Source organism: Amblyomma americanum, chromosome 10 (assembly GCF_052857255.1).
Source record: "Amblyomma americanum isolate KBUSLIRL-KWMA chromosome 10, ASM5285725v1, whole genome shotgun sequence".
NCBI classification, from domain to species: Eukaryota; Metazoa; Arthropoda; class Arachnida; order Ixodida; family Ixodidae; genus Amblyomma; species Amblyomma americanum.
In genome coordinates this window covers 41618418-41630862 of record NC_135506.1, presented here as the reverse complement: position 1 = coordinate 41630862, position 12445 = coordinate 41618418, and positions in this window count along the sequence as shown.

The window sequence follows — 12445 nt, the reverse complement described above, 5'->3', positions numbered from 1 at the left end:
TGTTCAGCGTTCTCGGGACTGGGTGGATTATGTCGGCTCTGCTGCTCCTGCTACTCCACTTTGCACCAGTTGAAGGTAAGCCATAGCGATAATAAGTTTGTGTCAGTGTTAGTTTTCTGGAATGCCACTGCGTAGCAATGGCAATTACCTCTGGTATTTTGCATTTTGAATATCTACGCACTCTTCTGAACTCATGATCTGCGTCCCTCGCTTTCAATACACGTCATTCATAGATGACACCATAGGAAGGCAGCGGTAGAACTCATTTGTTCATGAGCGCTCGCGCTTCGCAAACTTTCGCTGTGGAGTGCTCATCAACAGCTTTTCAGACAACTTCGATAACAAAGCAACCGCACTGACAACTACCAAGCTCGCTTATTTTGGTGCAGAGGTACTTATCACAGTAATTGCTCGGTGGAAGTCGCAATAACAGCTCGTTTCAGCAAGCAGAGGTTAGGCGTAGCAGCACGCCAGGGTAATCCCGGTGCGGAAAAGTTCAGCGCCGCATGGTGGAATTTATGGGCTCCACTCCCACGTGGCTGGCGTGCTGAAGGCCGCAGGAAAGCAGTTTCGAGAAGCTTGGCTGCCCAACCCTGTCGAACAAGCATCACGAGAATTGGGGTTTTACGGCGCTGGCTTTCCGGCTATGTTTGTTGCCCGCGTTTCTAGTGTACGCTAGCTCGCTTCCTATTGCACCGAGTGAAGCAGCTAGTGACCGACGCACGTGCGGCTGGCAAGTCGGACGTGGTTCGTGTCGTGGCATGTTGCGGTGCGATGGATGCAGCTGTTGGTCATTGTTTTGCTTTTTTTTAAATAAGAGAAATAAATGGCACATGCTACGAGCATTTACTTTTGTTTCATGTGATTCCGTACTCACTCTACGGGCTGTGATTTGTTGGAGCTCATTCGGGCAGGCTAACTTCACCGGTCGGCATCTCGCTTGACTGGCTACCAACCTACTTGCTTACTCATTCACTGGCTCTTTCACCAATTTACTAGTTATTTCGTTCACTCGCTCACTCACTCGCTCACTGAATAATTTACTCGCTGACAGACACAGCGTCAGTGAAGTTAAACCATCACCTACCAGTCACTCGATCGCTCATTAACCCGCTCACTAATCTACTCACTCAGTCATCCGCTTACGTATTCAATCACTCACCTACTCACTCACGCATTCACTCGCTCACCGAATCCTTAATCACTTTGTCAATCCCTCTCCTAAGCAGTCGCTCACTCACGCACTAATTAACTCACTTCCTCTCCTATTCACTCGCTCACCTACTCACTGACATATTCACTAAGTGAATTCCTCACCTGATCACTCACTCACCTAGTAATGCGCTCAATCACTTTCTCACTCATCTACTCACTCATTCACTCACTCGGCCACCGCGCTGGGTCAGTGGTTATGGTGCTCGGCTGCTGTAAAGACGCGGGTTTGATCCCGGCCTCGGCGGTCGCATTTTTATGGCGGCGAAATGATATAGGTCCGTGTACTGTACGATGTCAGTGCCTGTTAAAAAAAAAAACCCTAGGCGGTCGAAATCACCCGAAACATTCCCTACGGCGTCCTTCATAGCCTGAATAGTTTTAGGACGTTAAACACCACAAACCAAGCCAAGACAAACCATTCGCTCACTCGCTCTCATGAACCTAAATATGATAAAATACTCCAATATCGATGACAGTGCATCAACGACGAAAAAGATCGAGTGAGCTTTCTCTTCGGAATAAAATGTCGACGAAACTGATGAATATTGAAAGACGCCTTTGACGTAGCGCGATAAGATATTCCAGCTCAATGGTATGCATCCCTTAGATTGTTTTTCAGTATTAAAGGCACACGTCTGTGGTGTCACATGATAATCAACAAATTATGTAAACATCTGGTTTTCTTGCCATGACCAATGCTCATAGTCTAAGAGGATCCTTTTCGCTTACTCGCTTACGTCCCGTCGCAACGTGCGATCACAAATGTCATCCGCGCAATCTCACACGGTTTTGCTCGCATGCTATACATATTCGAGGCTTCTTTGCAATGCCCGGATGACGCGAGTTGATTCTGCCCATGTCTCTCATTTCGAGTGGCGCCGATTGCGCGAGATTGTTTCGGACTTGCATTACCCAGGCAATATTTTGACGAACACCGTGTATACTGGCCGCGGAATCTCATCCGCGCACGTATGTCAGCGCGCGTAGTGGGTCTGCCTCCCTCTAAATTATTCAAGCAGAGTGACAACGCGCTCTCATCCGTTAAGCACATCACTGATGCAGGCACCCGCATTTCATCTTCTCGCTGTCTTCGTACAGTGGAGCTCCTACACGTTTTTCGCGCTGCTTCTGCTATATATGTTCTAGCGGCCTCCCACTACCTTCATCCCACGCTTTCGTCGAGTGTTCACCGACGGGGGCACCTAAAGGCGCGCTGCTTCTTCGGTTATATATATAAAATCCAGCGACTCTTTCCCTATGAAGCCATCGCGGTGGCTGAGTGGTTCTGGTACTCGGCTTCTGGCCCGAAAGACGTGGGTTCGATCCCGGCCGTGGCGGTCGAATTTCGATGGAGGCGAAATTCTAGAGGCCGTGTACTGTACGATGTCAGTGCACGTTAAAGAACCCCAGGTGGCCGAAATTCCTTGGGCCCTTCACTACGACGCGTCTCATAGCCTGAGTCGCTTTGGGACGTTAAACCCCCATAAACCAAACTTAATCAAACGTTTCATTATGGTCAAACACAAGCAAGTAGCGCAGGCGCGCCGTGAAGTCTATGCCTCATTATTCGCTCTTGCACACGCAGTCACTCTTCCCTTTGCTGAAATTGCTAGTTGAGGTTCGCCCATGTTCACCCACATTAAAGACGATAGCTTAAAAGAAACGTCCGCATAACTCTTTATTTCAGCTATGCATCAACTGACAGAAGTTACATGATAGCGCCATGCATGGTTGCATGGGGCCCTGTATTCAGCCAGGCTTCTCGACTAGGCCTTACTTTGTGATCCTTGCAGTACTTAAAAAATGCTAATTGATTTATTCATTAAGTCACTTGATTTTAGAGCGGGAGTCCTTCTCCTGGTGGTACAACTTTCGATTTAACTGTGGATGAGAAAATAACCTTCAATACCTCACAAGGTCAAACCGAACTTATCAGCGTGGTGGTGTGGCCCAAGCTATGGTAGTATGACCACGCGATCATATGACTATGACCATGGGTACCTGAACTTGACATTTGACCTTGACCCTTGTCCTTGACATTTGATTTGAGACAGCGGGAATCACATCGACAGTGACCTACTCCTTACATGCTCAAACTGAAATTAACTGCGTGCTGGTATGGCCAAAGCTATGGAGGTATGACCATGTGATCATATGACTATGACGATTGGGTACTTCATTTTGAGCATTGACCTTGACCCTTGGCCTCAGAATTTGATTTGAGACAGTGGAAATCACGCGGTTATTGCCTTTGATGTGCAATAATAAAACATTCAAACCGAGTGAACAGTGTCTCACCATGCTTAAAAGAGTTTTCGCTCGTATATAACTAGGTGAAAACTACGTTGAACTTCAGCCATTTTTTATTTGATCGGTCCATCGACTGATCAATTCATTGATTGATTGAATGGCTGATTGACTTACTGTTGGTTTGTTTGTCTGTCTGTTTGTTTTTGTTTCCTTACTTGATTTCTTCTTTCTAATTTGTTTGTTTGTTTCTCTGTTTGTTCTTTCTCTGAGTAGTGACCTCTCTTGTAAAAAATCTGAGGTAGCCGCTGCATTCGGTGGAAAGTGCCATTCCCATTATTTTATTTTGCTGCGTGCTGACAGGAGCACGGAAATTTCTTGATTTGCTACTTGCCTCCGCAGAGGCCTAGTTGTGGCAGGATAGTGAGAGTTCCCTTTCCATTTTCCCATTCTATTTTTATTCCTTTTGCCCCTCGTCAATGAAAGAAGCGACGACGACGCCATCCTTCCGAACTGCCATCGGGCGGCCGCGGACGTCCGATAAGAAAAAGAAAGGTTATTTTTATTTGCCCTCAGCTAAAAGCGGGATTTTAAGTAGACGAAACTGGGCGGTTGCTCAAATGAAAGGGCGAGGCGAGCGCGAAGCACACCCAAGCTCGGAGGGCCTCAGCCGTGCATAAGGTCCTCATTTCCTTCCTTCCGTTCCCTTGGTTGGGCGTCGGCGTCGTAGTAGGCCGTTGTAGTAACCAGCAGGGAGAGAGCAAGAGGGTGGTTACCGCGGAAGAATTTCGGGGCGGGTTACCGTTGTTGTAGAGTTATCGCCTACTGAGGAAAGGCTCCGCGGCACTTGCTCGCACGCTTCGAGCAGTATAACGGAGTGGAGTGCAATGGAGAATCAATATGTGTGAAAAATAGAAATCGTGGTCTGTAACTGCGCATATACCAAAATATCTCTAATTGTTTATCTCTGTATATAGAAGAATTTAAATATCCTGTCATTTGTACTGAATATTTGGATTACCGACTAGGTATGGTAATCGTCCATTGCGTTCATTTTTTTTTCTAACTGCTTTCCTGTGCGCCCCCTGTATGGCCAACTGGACGTAGTCGCGTTCAGGTCGGGCAAAGAAGCATAATAGGAGCTCCTGTTTGCATGCACAGCTGACTTGGAACTCTGTACAGACAATAGACAGCGACATTATACAGCGGCTGATCGTTTCCAGCAGCCGTGCTCGTGCCCACCTTGCTCACATCTCTTCGTGGCTCTTGTTTCCCGAAATTTCTTCCTCTAAAAGCAGGCAGCTGTGCCTTGAGGTCACTTTGTTTGCAGAGAAATGCGCTGCTCGAACATCTTATGCAATTATAAAACCAGCTGCACCGCGAAAAGCTGAAAGAAATGCGTTGTTGTCGAGAGCAAAATTGGCAGCCACTTTCTTTCGATTAGGATTCAGAAAGGCGCAAGCTATGCTTGAAAAAAATAAAAGTGCCTGGCACGAGCCCCAACCGTAGTGCGCGACATGTTTTGCTTAGATACGCAAACTTATGTCGGTATCACTCCCTGTACCGTATGACCAACATTCTCATGCAAGGTGCTGTTTTCTTACTTACCCTCTCGACGCACCTCTTAATGGCCGTAAATATCTGCCAGCGCTGGCTTCGGCGTGCTGTGTGGTGGCTATTTCCAACTAACTCTAACCAAACAACCGCTCAATATCCACCACCACACACCAAGAAATCTCCTCCTTCTGCGTCGCCGCAGCGATCGCAGTCTGTCATTCGCTCTGGCAAAGCTTTGGAGGCTCATAGTTAATGCAACCACGTGGTCAGAGCGGACTCCTTTCGGTGCCCGACAAGCCCAACCCGACGACTGAGCTAGGATGCAGGGGGTTGCTTCTACGAAGGGCGTCCGTACTTTCGTCCGAGGCCGGAAGCTCTTCCGGGTCGTAAGCAATTCATAACCGCGTCTGCTTGCAGTGATGCTAACCTTCTTGCTTGCGCCCGCCGTGTACACAGTGCCGCATATCCGCAAATCATCCAGTGCTATCCTTCGTCGCTTCGGAGCGCCTTGCGCAAACTCAGGGAGCTCAGTGATGAGAGCCAGATTGATCGGGATGGACCAGGAAGTGCTTACGAAAAGCAAACACGCAGTGGCCCTCATGCGGCTGCCCTTAGATTGCCTGGTTCTTGTCGTCTTCGCATGAGGTCAGGTTATGTAGCAAACACGGAATGCTAGAAAAAAAAGAAACTTTCAGCTGAAACAAATAAAACCTCTAGAGGATACGTCGAAACTATGCACGCGAGTTCTCTTCATGCAGTGATGACTCAGAATGGGACAATCAATAGATAACGATTTCATTTAGCGTCTTCTATGCCACGTGCACAAGCGCGTCAACGACCTGGGCGCTGAAAGGGTAAAAATGAAAATGAAAATTTGTTTTTGAAGAAAGGAAATGACGCAGTAATTGTCTCACATATTTCGTTGGACACCCGAAGCGCGCCGTAAGGAAAAGCATAAAGGAGAAAGTGAAAGAAGAAAGAAAGAGGTGCCGTAGTGGAGGGCTCCGGAATAATTTCGGCCAACTGGGGATATCTACGTGCACCGACATCGCACAGCATACGGGCACCTATTGGTTTCGCCTCCATCGAAACTCCATGAAGCGGTTCTGAAGGTGGCTATATAACGATTGTATTGTGACAATCTGGTGCTATTTGAGGTGATCGCTCGAGACTTAACTTTACTAGGACTATACTGCTTTAATGTGACATATTTTCGCAAAAAGGATGAGGTACACTGGGCAACCACCTTTATACAGGCTGCAGTTCATCGCTCTTCTTCAGTCTGGCTGTGGCAATGAAGCAAGGGTTCCAACCAGAGTGGACAGCCAAGTGCGTCATAAATTTATGGGTGCAGCGTAGTCCTGGCCTGCAACCTTTCCCTTTTTTTCCGGCTCGTTCTGTTGTAGGATTAAAAGAGAAACTGCGCAGTGTCGTTTTTAGCCGCAGATGGCCCGGTTGCTACATAAGCTATATCGCAAAGCTTTGCCGGAGAATGGTGGTTGATTCGCTGTCTATCCGACAAACACGTTTATCAACCTCAGTAGAAATCGTTTTAGGGGATTTTAAACTTTCGAGACACGTTGACACTCCAGCCACCACCCTGGGTCAAATGAAATTTTATTAAAAATCTTCTATCTATTTAAGAGCAGGACATTCTACGGACGGCGACAATGCAGCTTGTGTATGGACTAATTCACCGAGAGGCTTTTGAGCGAAAGAGATTGAACTTTCTGACGAGGATGAGATACTAAAGTCCTCGAACCGTCCTCGAACTAAAGTTCAAGCTGTTCAGATCCATTTGAAGGGACAGCAATGCCAGTGCCCTCATTTAAGGGTAGTGGAGTAGCTCGGTTGAAGACCAAATGCCACCTGAATTTATGTAAGGTGCGGGTATTGGCTACAACAGCATGGCCGTGGAATGCGAACAACTGGTACAATCAAAATGATCTTCAATGAACGAGACCAGCATGGCGAACGGCAAAGATGCGCTACACCTAATTTGATTCATGGGTTGGAAAATATATGCAAGTTATGGGCCCATTTCATCAGTCCCTTTCATTGCATATATACATCTTCAGCGATTGCAGGAACCGAATCTTCTTTTCACATTTCCCTCCACTGCACATGTCTTCCAAAGCAAGTAAACACCTCAGTATGCCGAACTTTATGAAGTAATTTTAAAGCTGGCTCTATATAAAGATATTGCAAAAGGCCGATTTGCTCTGTGAGAAACCAGTGAGATCATCAAAATACCTGCCATGCGCGATATGAAGAAAAGCAAAGCACGAAACCAAAACCATGTTTTAAAATGAAAGAGGCTAAAGATATCCAAGCCTTTTGCTACCACTCTCGTTTATCGCTTACGCCTTAGGCCTCTCAGATCACACAGCTATTTGTTTTGTGAAGCTCGAGGTAGTGTGCAGACGAAAATAAATTCGCTAATGGCCGAAAAGCTCCAAACAAGCGCTGTTAAACGCTCAAGATAGGTACACAAAAATATAAACAAATCGTGAATCACAAGCATATGCTTTTCGTCGAACGATGAGAAAGAGAGAGAAAAAAATTCGATTGAGACAAGCGCCGACGAAGGAGGATTGAGGGGCCAAATATACGAGAGATTAGGAGAAAATAAGAGGAAAAGCATTAGGGCGCGCGCAAAGAGCCCGAGCCGGAACCACCCGACCGTAGCATTCCGGAACCCTGGCTCGGTGGCGGCGCTGCCGACGGAAGCAGGTTAACGCTCCCAGAAGGCAAGTGCAGGTCGCCAGGAGCTGTGAAGCGATCTTGAAAAATGAGATCGCGCTTCCTGAGCTCAGCTTTGCTCTGGGCGACGCCGAAGATCTGCAACCTTTTGTATCTCGCTTAGTTCTCTTTGTGACGCTCTTGCCTTCTTTCGGGTTGGACCATTTGTTGTCTTTTCGTTCTCTCGGCGTACCGTGCAGCGAGAAGGTGGAAATACTTATGGAGCGCTCGGATCCGTCTATTGGGTTTATTCAGTTGGTCGCACCGATAATATACGATAGTCGTCTTGTCTGTATTGCGCAAGAGTGGTTCGTGACGTAAGACGCGAACTGTGTTTGGTCACAGTAGGGGGAAGAATTCTGCACAGTGCACTTCTGATTTTACAGTGGCGATTTCGCATTACTGAAACGGAGAGCCCTGTACTTCCTAAAAGTATGGAACGTAATTTAAAATCCGACGGCTCTTTAAAACACCACAATAAGAGCCTGCCGCAGTTGCTCCAGTGGATGAGGGAAGAGATCTACCGCACTGGAGAGCGACCCCTACAAGCTGATGTCGACAAAATGTTCCGAAATGACTTTCTCATTTCAATGCCCGAACACGGAGGCAGCCGTTCAATAATGGCAAGCGAGTACTATTAGTTTACGGAGTATAAAAAACTTTGCAATATCATTTCAAAGCTGATATCCTTCGTAATATATCAAGACAAATGTGTATTATGGTGACGGACAACGCTGTCAGCATTTAAGCTCTTGCTCAGCTGAGGGATTCTCTCGATCATATAAGCTTATCGTCTATTCCGACGTGATCCCGCGTGCTCTACATTTCATCGCAGATACGTTTGTTCAAACTAGACAGGCAAGATAGAGCTACATCAAAGGCAGTTTCAAACGGCATGATTCACGAACCCCGCACCGCAGCCGACGACGGCGCAGTCGAAAGCGCAGAGCCCCCTGGCCGCCTCCGTCGTACACGAGCGCGCTGATGTTTATAAACAAGGTGTTTGTTTATATCTATGTAGCCGGCATACAAAGTTACAGAATTATTTCCTACCTATCAAACTATTTGTTTTACCTCAAACTTAAATTCTGATGTCTCATGCGTCCATGACCACCATGGCGTGAAGACATTGACGAGTCCAAGACATGCGGAATAGATGACTGTGGCTCTACTTGCGACTTTCAGATGAATTCCTCAGGGGCTGTTTACGAATTAGATCTTTTGGAGGGAGCAACAAATCAACGGCGCCAAAAATATCTGACTGGTGGTCATGTATTATGTGCCTCCATCTGGTAACATTGGCAAAGCTGGCCTAAAGGTCGGGCTCGAGTTATGATTCGCAGTTTCATAGCCGAAAGGATTGAACAGTTATTATTATGTGGGACAGCGCTATTGGCTCTTCCCCACCACGGCGCGCTTTGAATATACAAAAGCAAGAGCAGAAAAATGCGCATTCTGCCGCGGTGCCTAGTCTCGAACGCCTACCTTGAGAACCTCTGTACCAGAGTCACTGTTCTGAACGAAATAAACGAGCTTTTATATTTATTTTGTTTGGAGCACAGAAGAGCCCTCGTCTTCCGTGTAAGCAGCCGAACAAAGGTGGCGGACAGAGAGAGATAGGTGGCTGTCAGCCGATGGAGCGGCCGTCTGCGTCGTACGCCAAGCAGTCTGGTACCCTTTCTGGAGTGCACGGGAGCGGCTATCCATTACCTTGGGCGATCAGTCATTCGACAGACGGATCACTGCTTATGCCGAGTCCTTACCCGAGCCCCCGCGTACATGCTACTCCAGCAGAGGGCTAGAGCAGTCGCCGTTTATATCATGCTCCTACCAGGTTTAATGAAACGATTTTAGAGCCGATTCTGATTAGACTTCAGAGACAAAGCTCTAGTAGTAGAAAGTAGTTTATTAAAATAGCAATAAAAAGGAAGGACAAGATTATTGCTAGGCCCGGCATCTGTCATCGATACTGAACCACCTGAGCTGGGGCAGCGCAAACAAAGGATAGCAGGCAGAATGAAGAATTGAAATGAAAGAGGTTAGGGGACAGGAATAGAGTATGGGAGGCCATCTGCAAGAAATGGATTTGGACAGGATGGGTGAGGGAACAAAGGCGGGTTAATGACATCCTAGTCGGAATAAAGAGGACAAAATGGGCTTGGGCAGGGCATGTAATGCGAAGGCAAGATAACCGCTGGTCCTTAAGGGTAACGGAGTTGATTCCAAGAGAGGCAAGCGTATCAGGGGGCGACAGAAGGTTAGGTGGGCGGAGATTAAGAAGTTTTCAGGCATAGGGTGGGAGCAGCTGACAAAGGAAAGGCTTAATTGGAGAGACATGGGAGAGACCTTTGGCCTGCAGTGGGTGTAATCAAGCTGACGATGATGATGATGATGGCGACGACACATCTCGATTGTGAGTGAGCTTCATTCTCCATAAGCATCCACACTTATACATTGTAGATAGCGACGTAAGAATTCGACAAGCGGCATTAATTTTTGGAAGCCTAGAGAAGGCTCACATTGCCATTCTTAAAGTTGACTACTAACCTTATTATTGTTCTGCAGAGCTTCAAGTGCGACCACACATAAATGGATGTTGTTTGAGAAGCCACCGTTGCGTGCTCGCAAACCGCCTTGGAATTGAACAGTAATTGTCAGAAAAAAAAGAGGACGCAATTACCCGCCTCGGTAGCTCAGTGGCTAGGGCGCTCGGCTACTGATCCGGATCACCCGGGTCCTAACCCAACCGCGGCGGCCGCGTTTCGATGGAGGCGAAACGCGAAAAGAGCCCGTGTGCTGTGCGATGAGAGTGCACGCTAAAGATCTCCAGGTGGTCAAACTTATTCCGGAGCCCTCCATTACGGCACCTCCTTTTTTCCTTTCTTTAACTCCCTCCTTTATCCCTTCCTTCACGGCGCGGTTCAGGTGTTCGCCGAGATGTGAGACAGAAACTGCACAATTTCCTTTCCTACAAAACCAATTTTCAGTAACTCTATTGCCCTTGGTGCACACCTAAATCGGATCATAAGGGTAAAGATGAAGGGCGTAAAACAAGGAAAAAGAGAGTCACTGTAATTAAAGGCCTAAAATTTATTTTGATCACCTGGGATTCTTTGCAGTTCACGGGCATCCCACCGGGCACGAGCGTGTTTGCCATTTTCACTCTGTCGAAACGTAGCAGCCCTGGCTGGGATTCGCTCCCGCGTCCTGTGGCTCAGAAGCCACAGCAGACAGTTATAGGAAGGAAGGAAGACCTCAGACGTTGCTGGCACATACCCACTACAGGGGAGTGGCCAAGACACAGGCGGTTAATTGCTGGATACAGGAAAGGTTTGACGGGAAAAGGAGTGGTAATAGGTTGTAGCCTCATAGATTGGAAGACGGAAGGACAGGGGTCCTGTTAACGTGGAGATCGAAGACGGGGCAATGGCTTAATGTGCATAATAGTATACAGTGCCTGTAATGTTTCAATATCGTACTGACTGAGAGCGGGAAGAAGAAATTATAATGGGAGTCGCTGCGTTTCTTGAAGAAAATTTTGCACATCAGAGCGCACAATCTTGTCGCTTCGTCCAAGCAAAGAAGCGCCAATGGAAAGAACAACCGCGGAGGACACAGGCAACCCCAGTTGATGAAATGGAATTTGCAAAAGACGCTTCCTCAAATGAGAGAAGCGGCGGCAGAACAGCAGGAAGTGATCTATTGTCTCAGGGTCAGCACAAAAAGGGCACAGTGGGGAAGCCGCCAGGCCAGATCTGTGCTTGAACATCGAAATTTCTTCTTCCTCCTTTATCCCTTCCTTCACGGCGTGGGTCAGGCGTCCACCTAGATGTGAGACAGAAACTACGCTGTTTGTTTTGCTAAAGAAAAAAATTGAAAACCAGTTTTTGAAGAAAGGAAATGGCTCAGTAATTATCTCTCATCTTGGTGGACACCCGAAGGACGCCGTAAGGAAAGGAATAAAGGAGGGAATTAAAGAAGAAAGAAAAAGGTGCCGTAGTGGAAGGCTCCATAATAATTTCGACCACCTGGGGATCTCTAACGTGCACTGATATCGCACAGCCCACGGGTGCCTTAGCGTTTTGCTTCCATCGCAACATGGCCGCCACGGCAAGGCTTGAACCCGGGAATGCCGGCTCAGTAACCGAGAACCATAACCACTGAGCCACCGCGATGGGTCAATTTCAAATGAAAGTTGTTTTTTAGCAAAAGAAACGGTGCGGCGAGTGTCTCACCTCTTGCTGGACACTTCAACCGTGCCGTGAGGGAAGGATTGAAGGCGGGAGTTAAAGAGAGAGATGAATAGATGCTGTAATGAATGTTGTAGGAACAATTTCCACCAACCGGAGACGTTTAAGATAGACTCAGACGAACGGACCCAGTCAGGGACGATCCGCGCTGACCGTATACCACGTGACTTATGCGTCACTACTCTCAGTGATCATGAGCGGCATGCGCATGTCCGATTGGCGCAGCGCGTTTAAGGTCACTCAGAGGAGTGACGCTTGTGTTACACTGGAAGGCAGTCCGCGCTGGCCGTCCGCTACCTGAAACGCCCATTTGAACCCATTTGAAATTAAGTGCACTGACATCGCGTAGCACATGCGCGCCTTTTAAATTTCACCTCCAACATAACAACTTGGCCTCAGTATTTGGAGCACTAGAGACATGCGATATACGAAGA